Source organism: Pinus tabuliformis, chromosome 1_1, assembly GCF_031772625.1.
Source record: "Pinus tabuliformis cultivar Carrire ecotype Pingquan chromosome 1_1, CPIR1, whole genome shotgun sequence".
NCBI lineage: Eukaryota > Viridiplantae > Streptophyta > Pinopsida > Pinales > Pinaceae > Pinus > Pinus tabuliformis.
The window spans coordinates 929,526,191-929,537,414 of record NC_142297.1 but is presented as its reverse complement, the minus strand read 5'-3'; the positions used below and the strand labels follow the sequence as shown (position 1 = coordinate 929,537,414).

Below are 11,224 nucleotides of genomic sequence, written 5' to 3'. Positions count from 1 at the left end.
AAGTAAATATGTACTCAGAATTTGTAGTTCAAGCAACGGAAGTTTTGAGTGACGATCCAAAAAATTAACCAATCCAACTTCCATAGCTAAAGGAAATCATATACTTCAAGTAAATCAAGAAAACGACACAAACAAGATAAGAAAAAATCAAATCACTAGAATACGTTATTGACATCCGAATCATAAGGGTAGACATGTCAATTAGTCTACGTATTTGTATCACTCAGAACATAAACAACAAACTTATGTTCTGAAGAATATTAAGTGTGCACAATTCAATCCAGCGATAAAAATTCATCACAAGTTTCTAATAACCGAAAGATTCCACAAAAGATTGATTTAGGATGGTCAGATCCTTTTTTAGTGCGACAATTTTGTTTCACTTAAGGGACCCTATTATGATGTATCAACGAAGATGACATTTGAAAAGCTACGAAAGATGCGAAAAAATTAAAAGACAAATAACAAATCATACACCTTGTCAGCAATAAGCTTTTAGGACAAAGCTTTTTGAAGAGAAAGGCAATGTTACGAATAAAATATATATGATTATTGATTGATTAGCTAATAATTAGTAATGAAAAGACATGTCTCCAAGGACATGACCATTCGTGAAAGGGCACCTAACTAGGTATATATGTGGGCCCTCATTCGTAACATTCTCATCCTATCATATTCTTGCTCAATACATTTTATATATTCTTATATCCTCAATGGATATTCTCATGTACCAAATATTATGAATATTCTTGTTGCATATATGAACTTTGTTTGTTACATGCATACAAAGTCCAAACAAACCACTTGAAGTATTGAACTTGTTATCAGTGAATCACAAAAGGCAACCCTCTGATACAGTTTTGTTTCATGAATGCTCATGGTGCTGCCATCCAACTACAATCCACACAATAAAGGGAAAAAAACAATGACCACTAGCAAAAGTTAAAACAACCTTATCCACGATGAAAAAGCATTTTACTCCAACCAGTAATTGCTTTGTCGGAGGAGGTGAGCCTCTGCCACAAAAGCCGTACCATATATCTTACTGTCAAGGCTCCCCTGTGCTATAGCATATCAAGGCTATCAAGCCAAGATAACATCAGCCAAAAAGGAAAAAACATATGTAATCACTAGAAAGAGTTGCAGCATTAGAAACCTGTAAAAAACAAACAAAATGTCTGACCTATCAAGGCCATTAAGCGAAGATAATATACAACAAAAAGAAAGAAAAAACATGTAACCAATAGAAAGAGTTGCAGCATTAGAAACCTGTAAAGAAATAAGCAAGGCGTCTGTGAATACATACATACACAGAACCCCCAGCTGTAATAACACTAGAAATGTCATTCTAATGCATATCACACTTGAGGCACCATGCTATTTTGATCAGGATACAAATAGTAATACTTTCACAATTTAGACTGCACCTTCCCTTCTTTTATTATAGTTTGTCATGAAAGCAAATGTTTTGCACTGAACAATTGAGTCGTACTTTTGAACAGACTCCAAACAAATTTTTTATATTACATTTTGCAAGGAAATTGTCTATCAAGAAAACCATTCCCTGCAAAAATCAAACTTCAGAATATGATTCAACAGCAAAAGAAATAGGAATTTTCCCAAAACAGTTCTCTTTCTTATCGTTTGCTCTAAAATACTTACAAAAGAACCAAGCACTAGAAACCATGACAAAGGCTCCATGAAGGAGAAATGAAACAAAACTACATGAATATACTACAGCATGTAGAAGGAATGGTGAATCTGATCTCCTTCAATCAGTGATAGAAAAGTACATAAGAGAGAGTAGCAAACAAAGGACTGGTAGTTCTGATTCTTTTAATTGCAAAGCTCCACTTACTCGTGAAACTAATTAGTTTTGGCCACCACGCAGGTTTATCTTAGCTCCCATTTTAGTTAGTAACCAATATGCCATACCAATATAAAAATATTACTCACTTTCAGATGATAGAACAACTGAATTATGCAAAATAGATAATAGCATGGCCATGGTTTCTAATAAACATTCAGACAAACAAGTTACAAAAAAATTGTGCCTCTAAATCCTTAAATGTACAATTTGATTGGCAGTTTCAAGATAAAATATAACAACATAAAACTTGGAACTGAAAAATTGGAAAATCAACATCCAGAAAAGCTTGGGAAAAAAATCAGAAAGCACAGGAGAAAACAAAAACATCTGCAAAACTACTGAAAACCACTGACAGCTTAGCCCCACCATCTATTAGCTCTTGAGCCTCAACACTCCCCTTCAAGCTCTTTACAGGGGTATATAAGTTTCATTTTGGAACAAGTGTAAAACCCCCCTAGAAGTTCTTTATAGAGGTTCATTCTTACGTTTCATTCCAGAAATATTTGTAGAATATGGGTAGCTACATTGCAACTAGGAAGCAGCACGAGTGATATGGTGGGGGACCTTATGAAGTCCCCATTATTGGACAAAAAAACTCTCCAAAGGGCTCCTTATTTCAAATAGGGTAACATACAAGCACCAAATCCCTTGGGGATCATATTTTCAAAACTGGTGGCAATTGTTGATACAACATTTTCGCTTCATATTTCAATGAGAGACTGTGCACTAGAGAAGATCACATTGCTGTTAGAACAGAATTGATCACTGGCAGACTTATAATATCCTGATGCATTCTGCAAGGTTGTATTATTGATAAATAATAAGTTTCAGTTCTTTTACCAAAATTTATAATATCTTTGTGATTATGTCAAAATAATCTTATGTATCCTTAGGTATTTCTAAGTTCTAAGAAACATGAGTGGTATTTTATAACCAGCATATCATTCAATTTGTAAAGGTAAATTTATGTTTGCTCCAAGGTACAATTACCATGAAAAAGATGTAATTTAGTTCTATGCTACCAACTTGCCCCCCAAATATAATCATTGACTGGTGAACGCACTATATTATTTTAAATCTTGCAAACATTACCTGCCCCCTTGTTCATGCGGTATCTTGCCTGCAGAGAAGCACAATGAATGCATAGCACTTGACCCTCTGTGAAGGAAATCAAAGTTTAGAATGAATAAAAGACTCGAAAATGATAGCCAATATTACAAGGTGGCAATCATATGCCTCTAATGCCAATCTCCAAAGGAGGATATAATTACCCAAGTTATTTAGATGCAATAATATCACACCTCATACTATCACATTAGAAGAACTCCTCCTAATATCATATTAAATTTTAAGAAGAAGACAGGGCAGATTCCAATGTTGCATGTTTACATTAATTTTCCCTTTTTTTATTGGTTAAATTGCCCAAGAAACAATCACAATTATGGCTCAATGCCCTTGACTCAATGAATTTGCAAAGAAAGGGCACCAAGAGCTACTCCCAAACAAAACTCAAAGAGGATATAAAGGAACTTAGACTGTAATGTCCCCAAGGGACAAAGTAATCTATCAATCCCCATAGGCTATAGTCCTCAATAAAGGGGAAAACACCAAAATACCCAAGGTCGGGCAAGTTTTCAGGCAGCTATGGAAAAAATCCCAAAGTGGGGGCTTGGTGTGAACATCACTCAATTAATTAAAGAGAAAACCCCTCTCATGGAAATCTATTAAAAAAAGAGGCTTAGAAGCACTTGAAGCATCATTGGATTAGATCATTTATCTTTGTTTTCCTTTGAGCCTGAGTCTCTGAGGGTTTTAAGACCCCTTTCTCTTGGACCAGTTTCGGTGGAGGTGATCCCACCATACCTAGTCTCTTTCTTCTAATTTTGGTGGTGAAAGGTTCCACCCTCATTAGTTTATTTCCTCTTTCTACTTTGTTCTGGCAACAAGGTTTTAATTATTGGAAGGAGCAGCAAATTAATTTTGGGAATATTTGTGGCAAGGCAATACCTAACCCTACTGAAGTTGGACAAGTTCTATGAGGTTCAGTTATTGGATAGATCGAAATCTTCTTGAGTTATTTAGCACGGGTTTCTCTCTCTGTGGCAAAATCAAGACATCCTGAAGCAGGCCACAACTCTTAGAGGCTACAATAACAAATCTGACGAAGATTAACAAGAAAATCAAATCTCTTTTGAGGCAACATCCACTTGAGGCAAGCTAATCTGAACCTCTTCCTCGCGCCCTGCGAGTTTGTTTTGGGGTCAAATCGCCCCAGAATTTCTGAACAGACTAAGACTAGGACCCTATGAACCTTCTCTATGGCAAATAGGAGAATTGTCTGAAGTAGACCACATATCCTGAGGTCGAGCTTTGTGACAGATCACAATTCCTGGGTCATCATGTGACAAATTGAAGTCTCGAAGTGGTCCTGTGACATTCCGAGGGTTTCTTAAGTGTTGTTATGGGTACATCCGAGTTGTTGACGCTGGGTGAGGTCATTTGGAGCACCAATTACAAGGCCTAGGGTTTCTGAGGTCCATCCCACAAGCCCGAAGTTCTAAAATCAACTGTAGATCATGGATAGAACAGACGGGTCCCTGAGGAAGTGCGTGGGTCTAGGCTACAACAGATCCAAGACTGTTGAGGGTCCAAGGTAGAGAAAAAGCATTAACCTTAGGCCAACTTGGGTATTTTAAGTGGACCGAATTTGTGTAATAATTAGCAGTCTGTGGATAAATTCGGATCTAGGGCAAAAATTTCCTTGTTATTTTACAGTGGTATCAGAGTTAGCTCTCCTGCCAACCTAGAGGGTGTTCGAAGATGGGGCAGCAGGAAGCATTTTTTAACGAGAGGTATGCAGAGTCTTAGACGAAGTTGGAAGAGCAGTAAGCGGAAACTATAAAAAAGTTGCAATATTGGAACAAAATGGCTCTTATAGAATTAGAGAAGTTGGACAGAAAGGTTGCAGCACCTAAGGAAAATGAAAAGGATCAATCTCTTGAACTTGATGATAAGAGCACACAACAAAAAAGCAAGTATAACCAAATGGAATGATTTTTGGGCTGGCTACAAGAAAAACAAATCGAGTGACTCTGATGGTGAGCCCAAAACAGAAAAACAAAGTACATAAGAAGTTGAAGCAAGAATAGAGGAATACCGAGAAAAGTGGTAATGGCTATATCCTCCTAAACAAAAGAAAAATAAAAAAATCCTAAAGATGAAACCATACCTAGTGGTAATGGTGCTGAAAAGAAACACAAGAATGGTCATCCCAAGGAAGGGGGCACCTATTCTAATAGCAATATCATCCAAATTTCAGATATGCTTCGTATAAAGGCAGTAGTGTCTGCAAGGACTCTTTAGACACCTCTTGCAGTGGTTTGTCACTGTATAGCTCAATCTTAATGGTAGCAAGCACAAAGACATCAGATAGTGATACTGACATTTCCACAAAGGGTAGTACAGGGTCTACTATGAGGACGATGCAGGTTGCATTGGGTGCTAGTCATGAGATGGAACTATATAATATTTTATTAGATGAAGAAATAGATGAGCAACTGTTGACCATCATGCTATTAATGACAAGTCAAAGGGATCAAATAGTATTGATGGCAAGTCAGAGGTTGTTGGTGGAGTTAATAACAAGAATCAGATTTTGAGGAAATTGAGTCGCATGGAGGACCAAGAAAAATCAAGCTCAAAACCCTTGGACACACCTACAGAAACTGCTACTACATTTGTGGCTTCTGTTCAGGGAAAGCCTATTTTGTCAGTTGAAGGTATTGGCATTTCTTTAGCTGCATTTGCAGGGCTTCTTTTGAAAAAAGGATTACAGTTGATGTCAAGACCACTCTATCTAGAGACAACAAGGACCATGCTATAGCACTGATTAATGGGGAATTTTCTCTAGACACAAGATTCTAAGATGCAAATGGTGAACCTGAAACTAATATAGAATAGTATGGACCATAGGACAGAATCCTTTCCATACCAAGCCATAGGAACTAATGTCATTGCAAAGGATAATATTAGTGGTGAAAATCCTGTAAATGAAAGCTTACCTTTGCAGACAGAATGTACACCTATTTAAGTGCATGAAGTGCCATATTCTGAGTTGGAATTGCATTCTACTAATGAATTGCATACTAATACCAGATCCACTTCAGCTTATCTACTAATGAATTGCATACTAATACCGGATCTACTAACGACTACTAGAAGTGACAAGAGCATGTTTGTAGATGTTCACAGTGACAAGAGAGCATCTCCTGATGTTGATGGTGACAAAAGTGCCCCTGTTGAAGTTCATGAAATTGCTTCTGAGTTAGAATTGCCTTCTAGTGATGAATTGCACGCTGATACTGGACCCACTTTAGTTCACAGTCTGCCTTCAAGTGCTGAAACTACTACTAGAAGTGATAAGGATGCATCTGTAGATGTTGATGGTGACAAGAGTGTTGCAGAGATTGAGAATGACAAGAGTTTGCTTTTGCAGACAGAATGTATACCTATTAAAGTTCATGAAATTCCGTCATTTGAGTTGGAATTTCATGCTAGTAATGAATTGCCAGCTGACATTGTAGCTACTGTAGCTTACAGTCTTTTTTTGGGTGTTGAACCAAATATTAGAAATGAAGAATTAGCAACTGTAGATGTTGATATTGACAGAAGTGCATGGGTCAATGTTTAGTTGGTTGAATTTGGGGGTAATGATAACATACATACTACTGGGAAGACTCTGCGTGTTGAAAAATGTAGCAAAGGAGGTCCTTTTTGACTTGTGCCTTAGTCAAGATGACCACAAGCAGTCATTCTTTAGCATGCACAAGTTCCTAGGAATTAGGACGAGTCATGGAGCAGTTAACCCATGCGCAGGAGTTGGAGGTTCAGTTTTGTTTGTCTCCAATTGCAAGTTTATTTCTGGAAGTGGATGTGTTTGTGAGCTTCAGTTTCTAATAAAGGCAGGACGAGTTAGAAGAGTCAGTTTGACTCAATTAACAAATCAATCACAAGTCCGAGTTCTAAAATTAACTTGGCAGATTTAGCATGATCGAAAAGCTTACAAGGAGGACGAAGACACCTTTGTAATTCATTCTTGTATGCACAAGTTGTGTGTGAGAGCTTGTTGTGGGAAGAGAGTACCTAGGAGCAGCCTAGAAGCAGATTTGAGGCAGATAATTTCCTTGCAGAAGTGCACTAGGATTTAGGAAGAATTCCTAAATAATAGGGGTTGTTCAGCGCTAGGAAATAGGAGCCTGAACAGCACAAGGAAATAGGGAGCAGAGGTCGAGTCTTGCAGGGAGGTTTCTAGCTTAGTCCAAGCAGTGAGATGAGTTGCATTCTCTGTTGAAACAATTGCCTTGTAAAGAGATCAAATTGCTCTATTTTTTGTCAATAAAATTCTACAGCTAGCAGAGGATTTTCCCAGTTGGGTTCCCTAGAAGATATTGTGTTATTGTATTTACTATTGTGTGACTGTGTTTTTAATCCTGTGTTCATTCTGCTGCAAATTTTTAGTAGAGAAATTTTGGATCTTTGTGAATCAAACCAAGTTTCAGTTGGTTCATCAAGCAGCTCCAGAATTTCAAGGAAATTTTACATGGTATCAGAGCGTAAATCCGCATAAAGAACAACACACAGAGAAGGGACAATGGAGCCTGTGCGCAGAGATTTAGGGCCAGTCAAATCAGGTTTGGTCCAGTGTCAAAAGCAGACAAGTTCTATGGAAGAAAAAGCTCAAATGAGGGTTGAGTTTTATCTCTGTTTTGCCAGGAGTCTCGTAAGTTTGTGGCTGTAGGTGGAGGGTCAAAGCCCTAGTCTGCCGGAAAAGAGGCTGAGAGGCCTATACGGTTGCAAAGGAGAGGCCTGAATAGCCTCAGGAGTTCATGCAGGAATAAAGGGATAGTAAGGTTTTGTTCTGGGTATTTATCGGAGAAGGTCAAGCCTAGAAGGAGGCTAGTACAGGCCTCAGATCAACTACCAGGAGAGGCTGCAATAATTCTGGGTCTGAGCAAAGAAGTCTAGAGCAGCTGAGACCTAAAAGGAGGCCTTTTGTGACCTCAGATTCTGAACAGAACCAGCGTATCACTTCAAAAAAGTGTAAAGGTCTAAAACAGGGTGGTTTGTGGAGTTAAATCATTGCTTAGAAGGTTGCCTGCGTGATGCCCTAGTTCAGTCATCTAAAGGGTGTTAGATGGCTGATAAAAGGAGTTGTCAAGGTCTGTTCATAGGAGTGTTTGAACAGCAGTTGTGTGTGCCCTAGTACTGTCAACAAGGAGCATGCTTGTGCCAGTTAAGAGGGCAGATTTTGAAGAGCATAGCTGATCAGATTTGTGAAGGACAAAGATCAGTTTGTGACAAGCAGCGCTTTGCACAGCAGCATGGCATTCCAAGGACTAAGGTCAAACCACAGTTTAGAGGGAGCCTCGAATTTTTGTGCATGGAAGGAGAGAATCACTATAGTGCTCAAAGATAATGGGGTGGGAGAGTTTATCAAGCGAGCGACAGTGCCACCTCTGTTGGAAATTGGGAGGTTTTTGAATTTTTATCTTAGATATCCATTACATGATAATTACTTGTGAATCTGTCAACATTATTATTAATTAGTTATCTTTCGTCATCAAGCAATTACCATAAAAACATGAAGATCATAGAACACAAGATATAGGCTCCAAGCTAGGGCAGAACCCCTCCAAGGGGAAAACCCAGAAAAATTTATTCTTATAGAATCAAATCAAATGAGATATCCAAGACCCATAAACCATAGAAATTCCCACCTCTAGATGCCAAGTCAAACCTTCCTTCCTTCCAACAGATTCAAAAGCAAGAGAATGGCAACAAGAGGCAAACCAAGACAAATCTTCCACAAACTGTAGCTCCAAGAAGAGATCCTTTCTCCCAGACTTCATCCTCCACTTCTTTGTCTCCTTTCTCTGTGATAATTCAGACTAAAAATCATCCAAGTGTATGTGTCCAAATGAGCTCCATCCATCCTCTATTTATACAGTTTAGAGGGGTTTGAATAGGGATGTCCATTGGGCAAGGCCGACTTGACTTGTAGGTCAGCTTGGCATTTAGAGGGGTTTCTGTCCCAAAATTTACATTTAAAAATTCTTTCATTTTCTTTTATAATAAGTCCAAAATAGGACTTTGACACTTTGACTCAAAAACCTAAAAGCACAAAGAACATGCTTATCTAGAAAATAATAATAGTTTTCTTTTTATTTTCTTTTGCTTTTTACATAATGGTACAAATTATCAAGACTGAAACTAGTTACATTCTCCAACAACCTCAAGATCCCCAACAGCTGACCCAGAATATTAAGACTGACATCAAGGCGAAGAGGATCATTCCTGAGGGGATCAGAGATCATATCGTTCCTCATCTCCATGAGAAGAAGGCAGTGTTCAAGATGTTTAAGGCCATCTTCTATCTGTTTCACAGTACCAGTGATGCCAGGAAGTTTGCTCTTAAGGAGAAGCTAAGAAGTATTTAGGTGAGCAAAAAAGATGAGTCCATCGTCACATATCTTTCAAAGTTCACTCGTGTTCAAGATGAGCTACGTGGTGTGGGTGTGACTGTACCAGACAATGACTTGGTGAGTTTTCCATTACTAGGACTTTATAAGTCTTGGAATGGTTTCCAGGATGCAGTGTGTTAGAAAATGTAATTAGTTTCAGTCTTCATAATTGTCATTGCACTCATGTCATTATGTATATCTTATGTAACAAGCAAAAGAAGAAAGGAAAATTATTATTTTCAAGCATGGGTTTCATGCTTCTTTTGATTTGTCAACTAGGTTAAGCATGTTCTTCATGCCTCTAAGGTTTGTCAGGTCATAAGAATGTTTGTCATGAGTCAAGAAAGTCAATATCATTTGTATAAGACTCTGTTGGGCAAGTTGTAACATGTAAAAGATATTATTTTTATGTCTAGAAAGTCAAAAGGACCTCCAAGCACAAGTTAGCCCTGCCACTGACAAATCGGCCTAGAAGAGGTTATTCAACATCCACAGATGTGTATATATAGAAGCAGTTTCGACCTCATTTGACACACATTCGATCTGCACAAGAAACAAGTTTGATCTGAGGCAAGAAAGAGGAAAGAAGCAAGAGCGAAGATCAAGGTAGCAAGAAGAAGTCAAAGGAAAAGAAGAATATTTGATTTTGAGCTTGGATTCTCTCACACATGCAAAAATTAGGTTTTCTGCAACTACTAAGAGGCCGAAAATTGTTGGTCTGAAATAGAGGGTCAAAACTCTATTTTGACAAAGGATCTTGAAGTTTGACTTTCATTCACCTTGTTGGCTAGAGCTAGTTTAAAGGAGGAATCTTTAGAGGGCTGACTTGGTGCTTGGAGGAGATTTGACTTTGGTCTTTGGATCTTGGTTTTCTCATTTGATCAGATTCTATAAGAAGAGAAGAGATTCTTTCTTGGTTTTCCCCTTGAGGGGTTTTGCCCTGGCCTGGAGACTATATCTTCTGTTCTATGATCAAGCAATTACCATAAAAACATGAAGATCATAGAACACAAGATATGGGCTCCAAGCCAAGGCAAAACCCCTCCAAGGGGAAAACCTAGAAAAATCTCTTCTTATAGAATCAAATCAAATGAGATATCCAAGACCCATAAACCATAGAAATTCCCACCTCTAGATGCCAAGTCAAACCTTTCTTCCTTCCAACAGATTCATCAGTAAGAGAACGGCAACAAGAGGCAAACCAAGACAATCTTCCACAAACCCTAGCTCCAAGAAGAGATCCTTTCTCCCAGACTTCATCCTCCACTTCTTTGTCTCCTTTCTCTGTGATAATTCAGACTAAAAATCATCCTAGTGTATGTGTCCAAATGAGCTCCATCCATCCTCTATTTATACAGTTTAGAGGGGTTTGAATAGGGATGTCCATTGGGCAAGGCCGACTTAACTTGTAGGTCAGCTTGGCATTTAGAGGGGTTTTTGTCCCAAAATTTACATTTAAAAATTCTTTCATTTTCTTTTATAATAAGTCCAAAATAGGACTTTGACACTTTGACTCAAAAACCTAAAAGCACAAAGAACATGCTTATCTAGAAAATAATAATAATTTTCTTTTTATTTTCTTTTGCTTTTTACATAATGGTACAAATTATCAAGACTGAAACTAGTTACATTCTCCAACAACCTCAAGATCCCCAACAGCTGACCCAGAATACTAAGAATGACATCAAGACGAAGAAGATCATTCCTGAGGGGGTCAGAGATCATATCGTTCCTCATCTCCATGAGAAGAAGGCAATGTTCAAGATGTTCAAGGCCATCTTATATCTGTTTCACAGTACCAGTGATGCCAGGAAGTTTGCTCTTAAGGAGAAGC

At 38.1% G+C, this 11,224-nt stretch overlaps 1 long non-coding RNA gene across 5 annotated transcripts in view; it reads right to left on the bottom strand.

Moving 5' to 3' along the window:
- Nucleotides 1-728: 728 nt before the first annotated feature.
- LOC149217482 (uncharacterized) overlaps nt 729-11,224 on the bottom strand; it is a 57,727-nt gene continuing 47,231 nt past the window's right edge. For 2 of the 5 annotated variants that reach the window (XR_016251274.1, XR_016251275.1), the window contains exon 2: nt 729-1,269. This is a non-coding gene — a long non-coding RNA (uncharacterized LOC149217482). Of the gene's footprint in view, nt 1,270-2,962; nt 3,029-11,224 lie in introns of all 5 variants that reach the window. The other 3 variants (XR_016251276.1, XR_016251272.1, XR_016251273.1) reach the window with 2 other exon arrangements.